The 18,586-nt window shown below is 46.1% G+C and overlaps 1 protein-coding gene across 17 annotated transcripts in view; it reads right to left on the reverse strand.

Annotated features, from left to right (window-relative positions):
- The window catches only part of lzts2a (leucine zipper, putative tumor suppressor 2a), a 232,854-nt gene that overhangs the window by 69,414 nt on the left and 144,854 nt on the right, over nt 1–18,586 (reverse strand). The window contains exon 2 of one of the 17 annotated variants that reach the window (XM_048550939.2): nt 11,121–11,255. The exons of 15 other annotated variants lie outside the window; for them this stretch is intronic. The gene's annotated coding sequence lies outside the window, so the exon portion shown is untranslated. Of the gene's footprint in view, nt 1–10,032; nt 10,053–11,120; nt 11,256–18,586 lie in introns of those variants that run through there. One more of the 17 variants, XM_059652956.1, reaches the window with a different exon arrangement.

The raw sequence follows: 18,586 nt of genomic DNA on the forward strand, positions 1-18,586 counted from the left end.
TGTGCCAATCTCCTCCTGCCTTCTCCCCTATATCCCTGACCCCCAATTCTAACCCAATAACCATCCAATGCCCGTCTGAAATGTCTCAGTTGAACCTGCCTCCACTACATTTCCAGGCAGTGCATTCTGGACCCTAACTACTCTCTGTGTGACAGAAGTGTTTTCTCACATCTCCTTTGCTTCATTTGCACATCACTTTAACGTAGCCCCATTATTCTTGCATATTTTACAAGTCGCTTCACCATGGCAACTCTGTCCAGCTGCCTTCTCTCTAATGGGAACAGTCCCAACTTCTTCAATCCATCCTCATCACCTGAACCATTCTTGTAAATCAATTCAGCACTTTCTGCAAAACACTCACAGTGTCCGTAATAGTGCGGTGCCCACCACTGGACACTAGTCCAGCTGAGGTCGAACAAAGTATCCTGGACACATCCAACATCACTTCTTGCTTTTGAATTCCATGCCCCTATTAATAAAGTCAACGTGGTCTACTACATTCGTTGTTCCCGATGTGGCCTCCTCTACATTTGGTGAGACCAAGCACAGACTCGGAGACTGTTTGGTCGAGCATCTGTGCTCTGTATGTGACAAAATACAACACCTTTAGGTTGCCAGCCATTTTAACTCCCCATCCCGCTCCCTGGATGACATGTCCATCCTGGGCCTCCTCCAGTGTCACAATGACACCACCCAGAAACTGGAGGAGCAGCACCTCATATTCCACCTCGGGACCCGACAGCCCGATGGCCTAAATGTAGACTTTACCAGCTTTAAAATCTCCCCACCCCTGGCCTCATCCCGTGTCCAACCCTCTCATCCCCGCCTCTTTCACCTGACACATGTCCATCTTCTCCCCCATCTATCTGCCCCGCCCACCTCACTGACCAATCCCCACTCACCTATCACCATCTCGCCTACCTTCCCCAGCCCCGCCCCTCCTCTCTCTATTTACTTCCCAGCTTCCTTCCCCATCCCCCATTTCTGAAGAAGGATCCCGACCTGTAACATCAACTTTGCTGCTCCTCTGATGCTGCCTGGCCTGCTGTGTTCCTCCAGCTCCACCCTGGAGTTGACTTTATCAGATACTTTAGCTATCCTATAACCATCAATGATCTGTGCACATGTACAGCCAGGCCCCTCTACTCCTGCACCCCACTCAATACATATTTAGGATAATGCAGCACCAGTGAGACCATTCATTCTATTGCGTGCATGTGCTGTGCCTCTGAAAGAGCTTTCCAATGAGTTGCACTACTCTTCCTTGTTCCCCAAGACCCTGTGCAATCCTTACCTCCTTCTCTGTTAATCCAATTCCCTTTGTAAAAGGTTAATATTGAGTATGCTTTCACTATCCTCTCAGGCAGCACATTCCCAACCAGAATGGAGGGTCTGAGGAAGGGTCACCGGATCCAAAACGTTAACTCTGATTTCTCTTCACAGATGCTGCCCGTCCTGCTGAGCTTTTCCAGCAACTTCTGCTTGTGATTCTGAACCAAGGTTTCTTGGCAAGGGGTTCTTTCCCCTTGGCAACAAACAAGTCAAATCCAGTCAGTGCAGTATCTTTCATCTCTGCAAAGTGAGAAGCAGAGCATAACAGTGCAGACAGGGGCTTTCACCAGGGAACCAGCTGGCTCCCCAAGATGAAGCACAGACAATCTCGCTTTCTTCCAAAATGTCAAGCATGCAATGGGATAGCAATAAAGAACCTACTGATCGGAGGAGGAGTAGAGAGTCACAGTGACTCCTATTGTACATGGTTAATGAACACTATTTCTGTCTTCATGAAGTGAAAACCATATTCAAGTCTTTCTTTAACCTGTAAAATGCCACATTATCTCAGAAATCAGCACTGAATTTAGTCTAATTTATTGCATCTTCGATTAATCTTATCAGTCAACAGTGATAGAAAAGTGCCAGCGTATTATATCATTACTTCATATCTGAAAGTTTCACATTTTAAAATCCTCAGCCTTGTTTTCAATCTACCTCAGGCGGCCTTCCCTCCTGGCTCTGTACCCTTGCATTGGGACCACAACGATCCACATAATACATTAACAATCGAGATCAAGGACGTTGTTGCTAAGTTTGCAGATGAAGCAAAAATAAGGGACAGATTTTTTTTCTATTCATTTCATGGGATGTGGGCATCGCTGGCTGGGCCCAGCATTTCTTGCCCATCCCTAGTTGCCCCTTGAGAAGGTGGGGGTGAGCTGCCTTTTTGAACCGCTGCAGTCCATGTGCTCTAGGGTGACCCACAATGCCCTTAGGGAGGGAATTCCAGGATTTTGACCCAGCGACAGTGAAGGAACGGCAATAAATTTCCAAGTCAGGATGGTGAGTGTTTTGGAGGGGAGCTTGAGGTTTGTGGCATTCCCATGTATCTGCTGCCCTTGTCCTTCTAGATGGAAGTGGTCGTGGGTTTGGAAGGTGCTGTCTGAGGATCTTTGGTGAATTTCTGCAGTGCATCTTGTAGATGGTACACACTGCTGCTACTGAGCGTCGGTGGTGGCGGGAGTGGGATGTTTGTGGATGTGGTGCCAATCAAGCGGCTGCTTTGTCCTGGATGGTGTCAAGCTTCTTGAGTGTTGTTGGGGCTGCACTCATCTAGGCAAGTGGGGGGTATTCCATCACACTCCTGGCTTGTGCCTTGTAGAGGGTGGACAGGCTTTGGGGGTGTCAGGAGGTGAGTTACTCGTCGCACTATTCCCAGCTTCTGGCCTGCTCTTATAGCCACTGTGTTTATGTGGTGACTCCAGTTGAGTTTCTGATCAATGGTAACCCCCAGGATGTTGATAGTGGGGGATTCAGTGATGGTAACACCATTCAGTATCGATGGGCGGTGGTTAGATTGTCTCTCATTGGTGATGGTCATAGCCTGGCATTTGTGTGGCGCGAATGTCACTTGCCACTTGTCAGCCCAAGCCTGGATATTGTCCAGATCTTGTTGCATGTGAACATGGGCTGCTTCAGTATCTGAGAAGTTGTGAATGGTGCTGAACATTGTGTAATTATCAGCAAACATCTCCGCTTCTGACATTATGATGGAGGAAAAGTCATTGATGAAGCAGCTAAAAATGGTTGGGCCTAGGACACTCCCCTGAGGAACTCGTGCAGGGATGTCCTGGAGCTGAGATGATTGACCTCCAACAGCCACAACCATCTTCATATGCGTCAGGTATGACTCCAACCACCAGAGAGTTTGCCCCCAATACCCAATGATGCCAGTTTTGCCAGGGGTCCTTGATGCCACACTCGGTCGAACGCAGCCTTGATGTAAAGGGCTATCTCTCTCCCCTCACCTCTGGAATGCAGCTCTTTTGTCCATGTTTGAACCAAGGCTGTAGTGAGATCAGGAGCTGAGTGACCCTGGCAGAACCCAAACTGGGCGTCACTGAGCAGGTAATTGCTGAGCATGTGCTGCTTGATAGCGCTGTTACTGGCACTTTACTGATGATCGAGAGGAGAGTGTGGAGCTGTAATTGCCCGGGTTGGATTTGTCCTGCTTTTTGTGTACAGGACATACTTGAGCAAGTTTCCACAATGCTGGGTAGACACCAGTGTTGTAACTGTACTGGAGCCGCTTGGCTCGGGGAGCGGCAAGTCATGGAGCACAAGTCTTCAGTACTATTGCTGGAATATTGTCATGGCCTGTAGCCTTTGCAGTATCCAGTGCCTCCAATTATTTCTTGATATCACATGGAGTGAATCGAATTGGCTGGAGACTGGTATCTGTGACGCTGGGGATCACTGGAGGAGGCTGAGATGGATCATCCACTCAGCACTTCTGGCTGAAGATTGTTGTGAATACTTCAGCATTATCTTTTGCACTGATGTGCTGGGCTCTTCTATCACTCAGGATGGGGATATTTGTGGAGTCACCTCCTTCAGTGAGTTGTTTAATTGTCCACTACCATTCATGACTGGATATGGCAGGGCTGCATGGATGAGATAGTAAGAACTGCCGATGTTGGAGTCAGAGATAACACAGTGTGGAGCTGGAGGAACACAGCAGGCCAGGCAGCATCAGAGAAGCAGGAAAGCTGATGTTTCTTCAGAGAAGTGATACTGCTGAGGAAGTAGGGAGGTGCAGAAGGACTTGGACAGGCTAGGAGAGTGGGCAAAGAAGTGGCAGATAGAACGCAATGTGGTAAAGTGTGAGATTCTACATTTTGGTAGGAAGGATAAAAGTGTAAATTATTTTCTAAATGGGGAAAGGCTTTGGAAATATAAAGCACAAAGAGGCTTGGGAATACTAGTGCAGAATTCTCTTAAGGTTAGCACATAGGTTCTGTTGACAGTTTGGAAGGAAAATGCAATGCTGCTTTGATTTCAAGAGGATTAGAATACAAGAGCAAGATGTACCACTGAGGTTGTATAAGGCTCTCGGCAGACCACATTTGGAATATTGTGAGTGGTTTATGGGCCCCGTTTCTAAAGAAGGATGTGCCAACATTGGAGAGGGGACAGAGGAAATTTACAAGAGTGATCCCGGGGATGAAGGGCTTGTCATACGAGGAGTGGGTGAGGACTCTGGGTCTGTACTCGATGGCGTTCAGAAGGGTATGGGGGGGGTCTGACTGAAAACTACAGAACACTGAGAGGCCTGGATATAGTGGTCATTGGGAAGAGGTTTCCAGCAGCAGGAGAGACTAAGACCCAAGGTCACAGCCTCAGAGTGATGGGCTCACCCTTTAGAACTGAGATGAAGAGGAATTTCTTCAGCCTGAGGTAGGTGATCCTGTGGAACTCATTGTCGCAGACAGCTGTGGAGGCCAAGTCATTGAGGGTATTAAAGACAGAAATATGTAGGTTCTTGACTGATAAGAGGATCAGGGTTATGCGGAGAAGGCAGGAGAATGGTTGAGAAACATTTTCAACATATGGTTGAAAGAAGAATACAGGCATGGACTATTTTCTAAACGGTGAGAAAATTCGCAAATCAGAAGTGCAAAGGGATCTGGGAGTGTTGGTCCAGGATTCTCTAAAGGTTAACTTGCAGGTAGAGTCCGTAATTAAGAAAGCGAATGTAATGTCGTTTATCTCAAGAGGGTTGGAATATAAAAGCAGCGATGTGCTTCTGAGGCTTTATAAGGCTCTAGTTAGGCCCCATTTAGAATACTGTGACAAATTTTGGGCCCCACACCTCAGGAAGGACATAAAAGCCCTGGAGCGTGTCCAGCAGAGATTTACACGGATGATCCCTGGGATGGTAGGTTTAGCGTATGATGAACGGCTAAGGATCCTGGGATTGTACTCATTAGAGTTTAGAAGGTTGAGGGGAGATCTAATAGAAACTTACAAGATAATGTATGGTTTAGAAGGGGTGGACGCTAGGAAGTTGTTCCGTTAGGCGGGTAGATTAGGACCTGTGGGCACAGCCTTAAAATTAGAGGGGGTCAATTTAAAACTGAAATGAGATGACATTTCTTCAGCCAGAGAGTGGTGGGCTTGTGGAATTCATTGCTACGGAGTGCAGTGGAGGCTGGGACGTTGGATGCCTTCAAGGCAGAGATCGACAAATTCTTGATCTCAAAAGGAATCAAGGGATACGGGAGAGTGCAGGGAAGTGGAGTTGAAATGCCCATCAGCCATGATTTAAATGGCGGAGTGGACTCGATGGGCCAAATGGCCTTACTTCCACTCCTGTGTCTTAGGGTCTTATAGCCTAACATGACAGCCACAATCGAATGGTGGAGCAGATTCAAATGGGCCGAAAGCACTAATTCTGCTCCAATATCTTACGGTCTTACTGAAAATGTTGGGCAATAACTTTGCAAAATGGGTTTTCTCACACACTGTGCAGGCTGAGTGGCCTCCAAGTGGCTGAGCTGGTACACTGGTGATGCCTGTCACCAATTTCTTCCCCCCTGAACCACCGCCAGAGGGAAGCATGGCCATTTTAAATGCCCTCAGACTTCTGCTTCATGATTAACTCATTGACACCGAGTCCTGTAGACGACTGGGAATTATTTCCCCATTTAGCCTGAGTCATGGTTAACCACAGCCAGCCCCAGGGCTCTGAAGGAATGTGTCCAAACTCCAGCGACCAGGAATCTGTCTGGCACTTTAGGGCGGCACGGTGGCTCAGTGGTTAGCACTGCAGCCTCACAGCACCAGGGACCCTGGTTCAATTCCAGCCTCGGGCGACTGTCTGTGTGGAGTTTGCACATTCTCCCAGTGTCTGCGCCAGTTTCCTCCAGGTGCTCCGGTTTCCTGCCACAGTCCAAAGATGTGCAGTCTAGGTGGATCGGCCATGGAAAATTGCCCGTAGTGTTCAGGGGTGTGTGGGTTATAGGGGGGATGGGTCTGGGTGGGATGCTTCAAGGGGCGGTGTGGACTTGTTGGGCCGAAGGGCCTGTTTCCACACTGTAGGGAATCTAATCTAATCTAATCTCTCTCTCGATCCTCGTGAAATTCCTGCCTCTGTACACTACCCAATGGAGCATCCATATTGAAAAGGAGAGGGAAGCTAATTGACTTTGAAATTGTGAGACATTGATCAGAACAGATGACAACTGATCTTCCAGTCGTGTCAGAATTTATTTATCTACTCAAGGTAGTGGGGAGGCAAACATGCAGATGGAACAAATATTCCCTGTTAAGTGTCTTCGCACTCATTTAAAATTCAGCAGCATAACAGATTACAGAAGGAGCCAATTCACACTTCTAATTGATACCAAAATATTTAAAATCACTGTGGAATGTATTGGCTGTTGCCTGGTTAAAGGATTAGCACATATTGAGTACACTGCTCTTCATTGTCGGTGTCTGGGTACCCCCTGACCAATTTGCTTTCCGAACAGTGTTCATCAATTATTCAGAAACCTCCATGTTTCATCTACCAGGCCATCTATTGCAGAGACTAACAAACACAGAAGCCACAGGGAGCTGTTCTGCAGGGTCCAGTTAGTCCTCATTTGCACTCTACTGAAGGGACTCTGGACCACAAACTGACGCAATTTCTTTTAAGACCCTGCAAATCAATTAATCAAAATTTCACAATTCGCTGACTCCACTCTGGAAATGAATGAGATAAAACCAGCCTCCTTGCAAACCACTTCAGATGTTTACAATGGGTCAGGCTGAAACAAAGTGGCTGTTGATAAGTTCAGGACCCAGACTGCACACGCCATGACTGCGCAATTGCCGGGCAATGGTCTATGAGACATATTGGGCTATGTGCATTATTTCTGCGTTCCAGGGCGATCCTGGGGCAGCATCCACTCTCGGGTCACATAAGTTCAGCAATTGAGAGCAGGATCTGATCGCACTTGATGCTGAATTCAGACCTGGGGGCTGAGTGACTTAAATGAGTTGTCCACCAGATCTCTTCAAATTGAGTCTGTTGGGTGTAAGGGGGCAGAAATGAGAGCCACGCCAGAGCAAGGTGAGAAAGATTAATACCAACGAACAGAACTGTGGATGCTGTAAATCAGAGACAAAAACAGAAATTGCTGGAAAAGCTCAAAGTCTGGCAGCATCTGCAGAGACAAATCAGAGTTAATGTTTTGGGTCAACCTGCTGCGCTTTTCCAGCAATTTCTATTTTTGTGTCTGTGAGAGAGATTAATTATACATATTGAGGACTAGGGCAACGAAGGTAGGAATAGAACATAGAACATTACAGCACAGTACAGGCCCTTCAGCCCTCGATGTTGTGCCGACCTGTCATACCGATCTCAAGCCCATCTAACCTACACTATTCCATGTATGTCCATATGCTTATCCAATGACGACTTAAATGTACCTAAAGTTGGCGAATCTACTACCGTTGCAGGCAAAGCGTTCCATTCCCTTACTACTCTCTGAGTAAGGAAACTACCTCTGACATCTGTCCCATATTTTTCACCCCTCAATTTAAAGCTATGCCCCCTCGTGCTCGCTGTCACCATCCTAGGAAAAAGGCTCTCCCTATCCACCCTATCTAACCCTCTTATTATTTTATATGTTTCAATTAAGACACCTCTCAACCTTCTTCTGTATAATGAAAACAGCCTCAAGTCCCTCAGCCTTTCCTCGTAAGACCTTCCCTCCATACCAGGCAACATCCTAGTAAATCTCCTCTGCACCCTTTCCAAAGCTTCCACATCCTTCTTATAATGCGGTGACCAGAACTGTACACAATACTCCAAGTGCAGCCGCACCAGAGTTTTGTACAGCTTCACCATAACCACTTGGTTCTGGAACTCGATCCCTCTATTAATAAAAGCTAAAACACTGTTTGCCTTCTGAACAGACCTGTCAACCTGGGTGGCAACTTTCAAGGATCTGTGTACATGGACACCGAGATCTCTCTGCTCATCTACACTGCTAAGAATCTTACCATTAGCCCTGTACTTTGCCTTCCGGTTACTCCTACCAAAGTGCATCACCTCACACTTGTCTGAGAGTGTGTTTGAGCAGATCAGTCCCTACAGAAATGACAAACAGTGGATGACGGGCGTTAGGGGGGAGGTTAAGAAGGCATTTAGTAGGCTCGCCTTCATTGCTCAGATTTTTGAGTATACTGTATGGGACATCATATTGAGGTTGTACAGGACGTTGGTGAGGCCTTTCCTGGAGTATTGTGTGCAGTTCTGGTCACCCTGCTGTACAGTCACAGAGTCGTACAGTACAGAAACAGACCCTTCAGTCTAATTAGTCCATGTTGTCCAAAATCCCAAACTAAACTAGTCCCACCCATCTGCTCCTGGCCTATATGCCCCCAAATCATTCCTATTCGTGTGCTTATCCAAATGTCTTTTAAACAGAAGGATGTTATTAAATTGGAGAGGAGTCAAAAAAGATTTACCGGGATGTTGCCAGGAATGGAGGGTTTGCAGTTATAAAAATAGGCTGGAAAGGGTGGGACTTTGTTCATCGGAGCATGGGATTTTGAGGGGTTACCTTATAGAGTTTCATAAAATCATCAGAGGCATAGATACAGAGTATAGCAAGGTCTATTCCCAGGGGTGGGGGAGTTCAAAACTAGGGGGCATGTTTTTAAAGTGAGAGGAGAAAGATTTAAAAAGGGCACAAGGGGCAATATTTTTACACGAAGGGTCGTTCGTTTGAGGCATGACTTGAAGTGGTAGATGTGGGTACAATTACAACATTTAAAAGACTCTTGGACAAGTGGTGATAATGGGAACTGCAGATGCTGGAGAACCCAAGATAATAAAGTGTGGAGCCGGATGAACACAGCAGGCCAAATAGCATCTCAGGAGCACAAAAGCTGACGATTCGGGCCTAGACCCTTCATCAGAGAGGGGGATGGGGTGAGGGTTCTGGAATAAATAGGGAGAAAGGGGGAGGCGGACCGAAGATGGAGAGAAAAGAAGATCGGCGGAGAGATGCTGCTGGGCCTGCTGTGTTCATCCAGCCTCACATTTTATTATCTTGGACAAGTGGGACGAGTTTAGTTTGGGAACATGGTCGATGGGGACGAGTTGGTCCCAAGGGTCTGTTCCCATGCTGTACAACTCTATAAATGCTTTGACAGTTGAGATTTTGGGAGTTAATAGGTGGGAATACATAGGGAACTGTGGTTGGAACACACAGAGAATGGTGCAAGGAAGTGATTGGAGATGGCTTCATCCGTTATTGGCACACAAGCTTGATGGTGATCACCACTGAATGGTGATGGCGGGTCAGTTTCTGTATTATTCCATGATAAGTAAATCACCCGAGGTTTCACTTCAAGGCAATGCTTCTTTTAAAAAATGTAGAGAGCCTGGAATAGGGCTTTGTGGCTCCCTATCTCCACCACCTCGCACCGCCCCCCCCCAACCCAGCTCCTTTAACCCTTTGAACGGGAGAAGGATTTACATCTTTCTATGGAAAGTACAGCACAACCCCTAATCTCCGGACTTCCCAAAACGACATCACAGCTCATGAAATACTTCTGAAGTACAGTCACTTCTGGAATACGTGAAATGTGGCAAATTTTACACAGCAAGATCCCACAAACAACGCAATGGTAATGGGCGGTCAATCTGTTTATGTGACATTGACCAAAGAGTAAGCAATTTGAGGGTAAGTTCTTTCTCACCTTTCAACTGATGATGGTCTCACGTGTAGAAATGTTACCTCTGGTACTCAGTCCTATTCTCAGGCCCCCGACTCCATACATGGCATATTTCTGTATCTCTTTCAAGAAGTTAGTTAGTCAGTACATAAGGAGGATCGCTTTGGCCTTCACCACTCCACACAAATATGTAACTGCCATGAGCAAAGTAAACCATTCTTTTTAATTCATTCACAGACTGCAGGTGTCACTGGCCAGGCCAACATTTATTGCCCATCCCTAATTACCCAGATGGCAGTTAAGAGTCAATGACATTGCTGTGGGTCTGGAGTCATATGTAGGCTTTGACCAGGTGGGGATAGCAGTTTCCTTCCTTAAAGGATATTAGTGAACCAGATGGGTTTTTTTTTCATGACAATCAACAATGGATTCACGGTCATCATTAATTTCAGATTTTTATTGAATTCACATTCCACCATCTGCTGTGTGGGATTCGAACCCAGGTCTCTAGATATTTATTCACCAATTCTTGTTAGGCAGAGGCTTTCGGGTGGTAGATAGGCAAACGGAATCACTTCACAGTCTTACTGAATGGAGGAGCAGGTTTGGCAGGCTGAATGGCCTATTTCTGTTTCTAATTTGCACCTTCATATGCTTTTAATAGCCTTCACAACGTTTACTAAATTAAAAGAGTTGGCATATCTCACTACAGGAGAGAGAGCGTACATTCAAACAACAGTGCTAAGATTGGCATCTTATTCAGCTGTACTTAGCACAGTGCCAAAAGCCCAGGGCAAAACATCTGTACCCCATTATCGGCACAGCAGTACATCTCTTAACCAGCGTCCACAGTCTTCCTAGTGTTGGTTCAATCCTCTGTTTTCCTATTTATACACATCTCCAACATAACCACAATACAGAGAAGTCACTGTTTTATCCTTTGCTTTTATAATCCCTTCCCCTCAATCCCTCCGTGCTGGTTCAAAAGTCTCAAACCTGTCAGGCTAACAATTATGAAAGTTGCTCGCTCGGAGCTTGCTGTCCATGCACCTGCTCCAACACAGCCAAGTCCTAAAACCACCCTTTAACTTATAGCAACTAACTGTACTCACCCAGCGATGGGAGGTTATTCCAGTAACACAGCCTGGGCCTGGGAGAGACAGGATGTAACAGCGTACAGACTGGAATGAGGACACTGCAGTCAGATAGTTGTGGGCTGAATTCTTGAGCCTCTATCTCACTGTGTACTATTGAGAAATCAAAGTCAATGAGCCAGTCTCAAGTTGCAACTCATCATCAAGGCTGCAATTTTTTTTTAAAAGAATAGAAAGCCCAGAGGTAGCAAATTTATTTTATTCACTTGTGGGACATGGGTGTTACTGGCTGGGCCCAGTATTTATTTGCCCCTTAGTTGCCCCTTGAGGAGGTAGGGGTGAGCTGCCTTCTTGAACCGTTGCAGTCCATGTGCTCTAGAGTGACCCACAATGCCCTTGGGGCGGGAATTCCAGGATTTTGACCCAGCGACAGTGAAGGAACGGCAATATATTTCCAAATCAAGATGGTGAGATGTTTGGAGTGGGTTGCGTTCCCATGTATCTGCTGCCCTTGTCCTTCCAGATGGAAGTAGTCGCGGGTTTGGAAGGTGTTGTCTGAGGATCTTTGGTGAATTTCTGCAGTGCACCTTGTAGAGAGTACACACTGCTGCTACTGAGTGTCGGTGGTGGAGGGAGTGGGATGCTTGTGGATGTGGTGCCAATCAAGCGGCTGCTTTGTCCTGGACGGTGTTAAGCTTCTTGAGTGTTGTTGAGGGCTGCACCCATCCAGGCAAGTGGGGAGTGTTCCATCGCACTCCTGGCTTGTGCCTTGTAGATGGTGGACAGGCTTTGGGGAGTTACTCGTCGCAGTATTCCCAGTCTCAGACCCCATCTTTCGTTTTAAAAACCTGAAGATTTTGAATTAACAAAGCATACTGTGCCCTGAACTTTAATAATCAGAGCACAGAGCAAAAGAGCAAGGAGGTGATGTTGAACTTATACAAGAAACCAGTTCAGCTTTCGTTGCAGAATGTGTTCAGTTTTAAGTGGCTACACTTTCAGCGAGGATATGAAGGTACCGGAAAAGCTGTAGGAATTCCCCACTCAGGTAAGAAACAAGGCTGAGACAGTACAAATGGAAAATAAAACGAAGAACTGGTCAGGTAGCAAATCTGAGACAAACAAACACCTCCTGGAGAAACTCCGCAGGTCTGGCTGCATCAGGGGAGACAGAAACAAAGTTAATGGTTCAAAACCAGTGACCCTCTGAACTCTTGTTTCTATCTCCACAGATGCTACCAGTCCTGCTGAGTTTCTGCAGCAATTTCTGTTTTTCGTCTGTTTCAGATTTGAAGTAATTGGCAAAAGAACAGAAATTGACATGTAAATTATGTCCCATTGAGTGACTGTTAAAGTCTGGAATCCAATGCACTGCTAGAGGGCGTGGTGTGGACCGGATCAAACAATGTATTTCAAAAATGCTAGGTGAAAAGGAAGAGTGTGGGGAACAAGAAGGCAGGAGAATGGCATTTAGGGGAATGTGCATTAAGGGAGCTGGGCTGAATGGCCTCTTTCTGCACAGTAGGAATTCTGTGATTCTGTGAAAGGAATGGTAAAACTGTGAAGGGAATTCTGTCCATTCTGAGGTCCCTACAAAGGAGGAGGTCAAACGTTGAGACTGGGTGACGAGTCACAGGTTTAGAACACTAGGAGGGTCAACCACGTGGATTTTCGATTAGTCACATCGGACAAAGCAAGCTGGGGGGACCTATGTGTGGCACCGGAAGTACTGCACACTCCTGCTGGGCAGTGGCTTGTTTTCTGTGCTGTAATTTCTTCACATTTCAGGGACTAAGTTAATCGGAATACTTGCGAGCACTGAAACTGACTAAACTGGAGCAAGGCAGTGCGAGGGTGAACACGGAGAAAAAGGAAAAGATAGAGGCTTGAAGTCAAAGTTAATTTTTGCACCAGGTCAGGGAGTGTTAGGTAGGAGGTTGAAACGATTTTTTAAAGAAAGGAACTTTTCACAATCTCAGGACATGCCAAAGAGCTTTCCCTCCAACAGGGTCCTTTTGCTGTCAGCTAACCAGTGGAAAATGCAGCAGCTAAACTGTACACAGCAAGCTCCCACAGGCAGCACAGTCATAATGTCTAAAGAAGGGTCCTGGCCGGAAACGTCAGCTTTCCTGCTCCTCTGATCCTGCCTGGCCTACTGTGTTCCTCCAGCATCGGCAGCTCTTTCTGTCTCTGAGACGGTGATAATGCTGCAGAAGTCAGCACTCTGCAAAAAATGTAACATTCAGGGCCACACTCAGTTCCAGGGAGTTGTATTCACCTTTTCCAAAATATTAGTTCCATGCAATTCAGCCTAAAAATAGGGCCAGGGCTACTTGCAAGCATGTCATTAGAGCTACTGAATAACTGAGCAGTCCATTTTAGCAGTTGGACAGACTTAGTCAGACAGAAGGTCATTTAGCCTGGAGCTGTTAGTCATTGAGGGATGTAGGAGAAAGCAGAGGAGGCCTATCCTTAAAAGGTGCTGCTGTGGCAGACCTAAAGCCATTAGGGCTCTGGAGAATGCCAGGGAGCCAGGAGGTATGGCTCATTGCTGGGGTCAGAGTTCAGGAAAGGAGCAGTTTGTATACAAACTGCATCTATTTTAACTCAACTTAACAGCTCACAGCCATTGTCTGGTCCATTTCCCAGGGCAATGTTTTGACCGAACAACAGCTCTGGTTGAAGATACAAACAAAGCTTGGCAGATAACTACTCGGCATCCTTAACTGGTGCATGTCCTATGCCAAAACCTCTACAAATCAAATAAAGCAAATAACTGCAGATGCTGGAGATCGCAAACTAAAACAAAGTGCTGGAAAAACTCAGCAGGTCTGGCAGCATCTGTAGGGAGAGGAACAGCGTTAACGTTTCAAGTTCAGTGACTCTTCTTCTGAATTGACAGCACCTGGGAAAGAAGTGGTATATATTTATCATTCATAAAGCCAGGAGGTACGGGATACAGGATGATTTGGCTGACTGGATTCAGAATTGGTTGGCTGACAGGAGGCAGACAGTGGTTGTAGATGGTAAGTATTCTGCCTGGAGGTCAGTGCTGAGTGGTGTCCCACAGGGCTCTGTTCTTGGGCCTCTGCTCTTTGTAGTTTTTATAAATGACTTGGATGAGGAGGTTGAGGGGTAGGTTAGTATGTTTGCTGATGACACAAAGGTTGGAGGTGCCGTTGATAGTAATGAGGGCTATTGCAGGCTTCAGTGAGACTGACAGAGCTGGGCTGAGAAATGGCAGATGGAGTTCAACCTGGATAAATGCGAAGTGATGCATTTTGGAAGGTCGAACTTAAATGCTGAATATAGGATTAAAGGCAGGATTCTCGGCAGTACGGTGGAACAGCAGGATCTTGGTGTTTAAGTACACAGATCCCTCAAGGTTGCCACCCAGGTGGATAAGGTTGTTCAGAAAGCATATGGTGCTTTGGCTTTCATTAACAGGGGGATCGCGTTTAAGAGTCGCGAGGTTATGCTGCAGCTCTACAAAACCCTGGTGAGACCACACTTGGAATATTGTGTCCAGTTCTGGTCGCCCTATTATAGGAAGGATGTGGAGGCTTTGGAGAGGGTACAAAGGAGGTTTACCAGGATGCTGCCTGGACTGGAGGGCTTGTCTTACGAGGAGAGGTTGACTGACCTCGGACTTTTCTCTCTGGAGAGAAGGAGGAAGAGAGGTGACCTGATCGAGGTGTACAAGGTAATGAGAGGCATGGTTAGAGTCGATAGCCAGAGACTTTTCCCCAGGGCAGGATTGACTGCCATGAGGGGTCATAGTTTTAAGGTGTTAGGAGGAAGGTATAGAGGAGACGTCAGAGGGAGGTTTTTCACCCAGAGAGTTGTGAGCACATGGAATACTTTGCCAGTGGAAGTCATGGAAGCAGAGTCATTAGTGACATTTAAGGGACTGCTGAACATGCACATGGACAGCAGTGAATTGAGGGAAATGTAGGTTAGGTTATTTTATTTTTGGATTAGGATTATTCCACGGCACAACATCGTGGGCCAAAGGGCCTGTACTGTACTGTACTTTTCTATGTTCTATATGTTTATGGCAGAGGCTGGGAGGGAAAGGCAGTGAGCATATAGGGGAAGGCAGAGGCAAAGAAAGAGAGGAGTGGGGAGAAAAGCTATTCAGACGAAGGGATTGTTGATAATCAGCCAGGGAAGAAGAGGAGTTGGAGAGATGATAACGGGCTCCATGAGTAGGTGAATGTAACCCAAGTCCGGGGAGGACCTGGTGGGGGGTGGGGGGGCGTGGTGAGTAAAGGACATTGAAGGAGGTGCTCAGGCCCTAAAATTATTGAATGCAATACTCAATTCTGTGGGCTGGAGGGTTTTCCAGCCTGCTCTGAGTTTCACTGAAGCACTGCAGCTAGCCCGAGACAGAGACGTGGGCCAGGGAACAGGGCTGGGGCGTTGAAGTGGTGGGTAATGGGTAGCTCAGCGTCATTTTTACAGACAGAACATTAAGCGTGCAACAAAGCGGCCACCCAGCCTGTGTTTCATCTCCCCAGTGAAGAGACAACACTGTGAGCACCTCTACCAATCAGCACTTTCCTCTCACTCTGTACATGTATTGTTTCCCCTTTCCTTTGGGGTTTCTTGCAAATTGTCCTAATGGCTGCAAGATGAAAAGCTCCATCAAAATGTGCCTTTTTTTTCGGTAAGAATCTCCCAGAAAACATTGCAGTTTGTCAGAGGTAACTGTGTGCAATTTCCCTGCCATATTTCCCACATGACAATAGAGTCTTACAGGTCAAAAAATAGCATTTGATTGGTCGTAAAGGGCTTTGGGACATTATAGGATGATAAAAGCAGTTATATAAATCAACATCTTTCTTTCAAGATTAGTCTCAAAAGAAGACTTCCCACAATAAAAACACCAACAAGCTGCAGGACGGTGGGAGTGCTGTGTTTTTAGCCAGTATGACAATGTCAAACTCAGATTCCTGTTCACTTTGAAGTGGGGGTAGAGGGCTCAAAACATTAACTCTGTTTCTCCCTCTACAGATCATGCCAGACCTGCCGACCTCATAGAGTTGTAGAGCTGTAACAGCGCAGAAACCAGACCCTTCGGTCCAAACTGCCCACGCCAACCAGGTGTCCTAAATTAATCTATTCTGATTTGCCAGCATTTTGCCCATATCCCCCTGAACCCTTCCTTTTCATATACCCATCTAGATGCCTTTTAAATGTTGTCATTATACCAGCCTCCACCACTTCCTCTGGCAGCTCATCCCATACATGCACCAAACCCTGTGAGAAAAAGTTGCCCCTCTGGTCCCTTTTAAATCTTGCCCCTCTCACCTTAAAATACATAGTTTTTCCCTTCTTTTTTGGATAAGCGACAGAGTTTTTCCAGCACTCTTCTGTTTTTGTTTGTTTCAGGGTACTATTTATTTGCCTGATCTCATTTAGAAGGATGTAAAAGATTTTGGAGCAGATTTGTAAAAGAGCCATAACATCATTCTAGCAAGAACTGGGAGTTCTCTCCATATTCAATGTTGCCTCTTTCAAGCAATGTCCCAAAAAGCAGACTGCCCTCAATCTCATGTTCAAACACAGTTACAGCATGAACAAGGTGCTGGTGGTGGTGAGAAAAACTTTGGACCTAAGAGTCTAATGATGACCACTGCCAATTGTCAGGAAAAACCCATCTGGTTCACTACTGTCCTTTAGGGAAGGAACCTGCCAACCTTACCTGGTCTGGCCTACATGTGACTCCAGACCCACAGCAATACAGTTGACTTTTAACTGCCCTCTGGAGCAATTAGGGATGGGGCCGAGCCAGCGATGCCCACATCCCTGTAAATGATTTTTTTAAAATCACTGATCAGAAAACCCAGACAATTAGAGAGTTCTTATTTTCACATAAAATAGCTGCCAGCATCGGCAAAATTAAAAATCACAACAAGGACCTGCTGGATGGGCAGTACTTTGAGGTATATCCAAGAAGGACGATACAGGCATAGCTTAACTTCAGATCCACAGAAAATGGTTTACAATGAGTTGGAACTTAAAGAGGTAAAACACAAGCTTTTTGCAACTCATAGAAGAACACAAAACAGGTTTATTCATTCCAGGAAAATAGCTAATTGACTCTTTGAACTTGGTGTTCATGAGCAGGGGATGTTACAGCTGAGAAACTGGTTACATTGAACATGTATAGGGTACTACTCTGGCCTTAACTAGACATTTACATCGAGAGAGAGAGAGAGAGAAAGAGAAATCATTCTCAGGAATTGTTTCAGGATTAGCAAGGTGTAGAGCTGGATGAATGCAGCAGGCCAAGCAGCATCCGAGGAGCAGGACGATTAATGTTTCGGGCCTAGACCCTTCTTCAGAAGTTTCTGAAGAAGGGTCTAGGCCCAAAACATCAGCTTTCCTGCTCCTCGGATGCTGTTTTGCCTGCTATGTTCATCCAGCTCTACACCTTGTTATCTCAGATTCTGCAGCATCTGCAGTTCCTACTGTCTCTGAAACAACTGTTTCAGGATTGGCAGGTTTTCTCAGTTTGGTTTAGAAAATGAATTATCTGGGAATGGTTTCCGTAGCAAAGTGAAGGTTGAGACAAGAGCGGACTGAATTGTTCAAAATCACAAGAGATCTGGACAGGGTAATTAGGCAGAAAATGTCCTCATTCATGGAAGAATTGAAAATGAGGGGGATATGGATTTAAAGTAATCAGTAAAAGAAGTTACACAGGGGAACTACACACCGTGAGCGGTTAGGGTTGGGAATTGTGCTGCCAGACAGCGTGATGCACTCAGCTTTAATTGTGGTATTCAAAGTGGGATTAGATACTTATTTGTAATGAAAGAATGTACAGCATTAGGGGGAAAATGGTGCTGGGAGGGATCCTCATCCAAGGAGCTGGTACTGAGGTAATGGGCTGAGCAGCCCCCTTCAGCAGCCTGCCAGTTCTGTGATTCTGAATAAGTTACATTCCTATCCATCCACACCGACCACTATTTCACTGGGACGAGTCCCAGAACACAGTAGTTTTGTTTGATTAAAATATTTGGAGCACATGACGGAAATTTTCTGTTTATTGAGTCACACAGAACAGGAACAGGCCATTCGATCCAACCCATCCATACTGACCAGGTTCCCAAACTAACCTAGTCCCATTTGCATGCATTTGGCCCATATCCCTCTAAACCTTTCCTAGTCCCATACCTGCCCAAATATCTTTTAAATGTTGCAAGTGGATCTGCTCTCTATCACTTCTTCTGGCAGCTTGTCCTACCCTCTGTGTGGAAAAAGTTGCCCCTCAGGTCCCTTTTAAATCTTTCCCCTCTTATCTTAAAACTATGCTCCTCTAGTTTTGAACTCCCTTACCCTTGGCTTTCTTCCCTCACCTTAAATCTACATCCTTCATGATTTTATAAACCTCAATAAGGTCATTCCTCAACCTCCTACACTCCAGTGGATAAAGTCCATGCCCCTCCTTCAAACTCAAAACTCTCCAGTCCCAT

This window comes from Stegostoma tigrinum, chromosome 20 (genome assembly GCF_030684315.1).
Source record: "Stegostoma tigrinum isolate sSteTig4 chromosome 20, sSteTig4.hap1, whole genome shotgun sequence".
Lineage (NCBI taxonomy): Eukaryota > Metazoa > Chordata > Chondrichthyes > Orectolobiformes > Stegostomatidae > Stegostoma > Stegostoma tigrinum.